The 4,271-nt window shown below is 37.4% G+C and overlaps 1 pseudogene; it reads right to left on the reverse strand.

Annotated features, from left to right (window-relative positions):
* Window positions 1-4,271, reverse strand: part of LOC106772879 — a 5,939-nt pseudogene continuing 1,668 nt past the window's right edge.

The following is a 4,271-nucleotide window of genomic DNA, read 5'->3' on the forward strand; positions in this document are numbered from 1 at the left end:
GAAGTCATTGCTACAATGCAGCATCAATTTATTTTCCTGATATGACTGAGTTTATTATGCTGATATAAATTCAATATCAATCCAAACAATATGATGAAAGCTTACACACCCTTCCAAACTGATACAATAAATGTTTCCAATATTTTATTTCATTCTACCGTCGGATCGTCTGATCTTTTATGTTTTCAATCTTATTGCAAAAACAAAGATTTTAGGAGGAATTCTTGCTGCAGCTGGCCCAATATTCTGCTACCAGCTTAGAGAATGAAGAGTTGGTATCCATTAGTTTCGAAGGCTCATCATATTCCACCATTTTCCCTAACAAACCATAGAAAAAATATTAGACAACTAACTGAGTAAGCAGTGTATGAAAAAAGGAGGAAAACAGAATGAAAGAAGATACCATAGGAGAGGACCATAACCATATCACTGTCTATTACAGTTGGAACCCTATGAGCAACTGTAATAACTGTGCATGCNTCAAACTCTTGTCTGATAATTCTTTGTAGAATTGCATCTGTGGCAGAGTCAATGGAAGCAGTGGCTTCATCCAGAACAAGAATTNTGTTCCTCTTAAGCAGTACTCTTCCAAGACAAAACAGTTGTCGTTGTCCCAAGCTCCAATTTCCACCTTCATCACTCACTGTATAACCATTCTCAATCAGANTTCAANGCCTAATTTATGNATCAAANACTTTNNNTTNNAAAAANAACTTGCAAGTTCAAATATTATGTGTATCCCTCATGATTTTAAACCTGAAAAGAGTAAAGCAGCAATAGTATGTTAAGTTTACTCACCCTGAGAGTCCAAGAGATTTGGAAGATGGCTGATAGTTTCCTTAAGCTGACATTTCTCTAAAGCCTATATACAAATTAAACATAATCAAACATNTGNTTAGTATAAGNTCAAGCAAAANNTAAAGGTGTTAAANAAACAATTTTTAACAGCAGAACTANTCCNTTTACCTTCCATATCTCATCATCTGAATACAAGCCNAAAGGGTCCAAGTTGGTTCTGATGCTGCCCTTGAAGAGAGTTGGNTCCTGAGGGATGATGCTTAGTTTCATTCTCAAATCCTTCAACCCCATTGAGCATATGTTAATCCCATCTATGAGAATCTCACCGCTTGCTGGCTCAACTAAGCGAAACAAAGCACTTATGAGTGTACTCTTTCCACTTCCAGTTCTTCCTACAACTCCCACTCTACTCCCTTCTCTAAATGTGCAAGTGATACCCTTAAGCACTAATGGAGCATTAGGACGGTATCTAATCTGAGACCAGCGAAGTAAAAAAGCCATCACATAGAAGAAGGTTTATCCATTTGACAGTATTAAAGTAAAGAAAAAAAAATTGAAAGACAAGGGTGAAACTTTACTTCTAAGGCTCGAAGGTCAATCCTGCCTTTGGAAGGCCATGAAGATGGAGGTTGGTGGTCCTTCACAATAGCAGGAGGCTCTGACGGTAGGTGAACGAATTGCTTGATTCTTTCAACAGAGATAAGATAGTTCAATAATTTGCAGTACCATTGAGTCCAAAATATATGTGCAAATGTCAAGGCTAATGCGTAAGAGAGAGATAGTCCCACAAGACCTGCATAATCCAAGAGAATTTTGAACAGTTAAAAGCTGGTTAATAACATGCATAAAGCTTTATCTTGCTAATTAACCTCTGAAATAATAATACCTGAGGACACGTATCCCTGAGGAATTAGAAGAAGTAGCAAAGCTGAAGTGATGACTATCAAATTTAGAAGTGATTCAATCCTCAAAAGTAACCATTCCGTGGCCACATTAGAATGGAAAAACAGTGTTGCGTCTGTGTCCACAAGCTTTAAGTAGTTTTTAAAAAATCTTTCTACCATATTGAATGCTCTCACAGTAACAACACCAAGTGATGTCTCAGCTGCAAAATTCATCACAGGAGCTTTTGTGGTTCCATTGATCCTCATTAATTCCCTTGACGAGGCTTGATAATATTCCTTTCACGGAGGGGAAGATTTGGAAAAATTTAGCTTTGTAGTTAAGACGAGAAATAGAAAACTAATTTTTTTCTTAAAATGGTTAAACCTGAACATATTTTGATGCAACTATTGCAGGAATGGCAACAATGAGAACTGGCCATGTCACTAAAACCATTACGCCAATCATTACCAAAATTTCAATTGGTACACATGTTACAAAGGTGATGGAAAAAGGTATGTCAAAATCCAAAATACTTAAATCTGATGAAGCCTGCAAGATAGAAAAAGTGGATCAAAATTTCGAATATGACTAAATCGTAATGATCAGGGAAATTATTTAGATTATTTTTTTTGGATTGGGAAATGAAATATTAATCTTACTCTTGTTAAAATCCTTCCTACGGGGGTTGAGTCAAAGAACAACATAGGAGCACTGAAGATAGCAGTATTGAAACTTGAGAAGAAATCTTTGGAAGCCTTTAACCCAAGGTAAGCGGTCAAGAGAGACCTTATATATATCAACACCGCACTAGAAAATGAAATTACTGAGTACACTCCAATCAAGATGGCACTACTTATTTTTGGAATATCAACGGCTAAAGCAAGCCAAACCGTTGATCCAGTGTTCAAAGCAACAAAAGCACATTGTGCCAAAATTATAGAAAACAGCATCAGTGTACCCCTGGAAAAGGAAATATAATCCCAGAATGTCTTCAAGCCGACATCACCAGTCTCTTTTTCTTCTTCTTGTGTAAGTTGCATCCCATGTTGACCCTCCGTAGAAATCTCCCCCTCACTTTGATTATTATAAACATCTTGAGACTCTTCTCTATGAGTTCTGTTCTCATTATTCTGATCCAACTCTGTAATTGCTTCCTTATGAGCGGTCACAAGTTGTTCAAAGGCAGTCCCAGTTGTTAAGAGATTCTCATACTTTCCTGATTCAGTAACTTTTCCACCTTCCATTACCTAGAATTTGAGTCATAAAGTCTTGTGTTAATTATACACAAATGTAATGTAATAGGTATCCAAATGATGTACTTTACCAGGATTGTATCAACTTCTGAGAGAAACTCCACTTGATGTGTCACTAGAATGACTGTTTTTTCTCTTAGAGCCGTCATTACACAGTCCTGTAACCATATAAATACAAGTGGTTTGATTCACTGAAGTGGCAATAGCAGTTCCACCGAAGTTAAGAATCTAATAGTCATAGTTTCTTACTTTGAAGAGGATAGCAGCAGTGTGAGCATCAACTGCACTGAAAGGATCATCGAGGAGATAAATGTCAGCATCATTGTAGACAGCACGAGCTAGTTGAATCCTTTGCTTTTGTCCTCCACTCATGTTAATCCCTCGCTGACCTATTTCTGTAAGATCACCATGGCTAAAATCATTGATATCCTTATCCAAGGCACAAACTCTAATGGCANTCTCGTATCTTGTTTTCTCCATTGGCTTGCCGAATAGTATATTCTCTCGAACCGTCCCACTTTGTATCCAAGAAGTTTGAGAAACATATGCTATGTTGCCGAACACATTAACCTGTTTTACATCATTCAGAAATTTCATAGAGAAAAGAAAGAGAATTAAATACAAAGAATATCAGCATGAATGGCATGAGAACATAAAGCTAAACTTGTTTTGCTTAACTCACAGTTCCTGAGATTTTGGGAATCTCTCCTAATATTGCATACAAAAGAGATGATTTTCCAGCTCCAACTGGCCCACAAACTGCAACTTTCTGTCCCCATTTGATTTCTAAATTCACGTCTCTTAAAGTTGGGGAAACTGATTCAGGGTCCCAAATGAAGTTGCCAGCTTGGATTTCTACCGCATTAGTTGAACTTCGGTTTGTATAACTTCTGCTTCCATCACTGGTATCTAGTTCTTCGTCAAACAAAAAGGTATTGAGACGATCAAAAGATACCTTAACTTGGATCAGAAAAGATAGAGCCTCCGGAATCATTCGAACAGGTTCTGCCAAGTTCCTCAACGTTGTAAGAACTGTAAATATGGTCCCGGCATTTAATGGAGCACTATTGAAAACAGCACAACCGATTAAAACAACAGCAGAAACGATGGTAGGAGACATCCAATATAAAAGTGACCCATAAGCTTTCAAAATTTGTGCCTTAGATAGCCAAATGAACTCTTTCGCACGTAGGTTCTCAACCAAACTCTTGAATTTGTCTTCCCAGGACTGTAACTTGATGATTTTCATGCTATTTAGAATTTCTGAAGTTGCTCTAAGACGCTCATCCTGTGAAATCATGAACTGTGCCATGCACCTTTGTAGGATCTTGGCAA

The sequence above is a fragment of the Vigna radiata genome, chromosome 9 (genome assembly GCF_000741045.1).
Source record: "Vigna radiata var. radiata cultivar VC1973A chromosome 9, Vradiata_ver6, whole genome shotgun sequence".
NCBI classification, from domain to species: domain Eukaryota; kingdom Viridiplantae; phylum Streptophyta; class Magnoliopsida; order Fabales; family Fabaceae; genus Vigna; species Vigna radiata.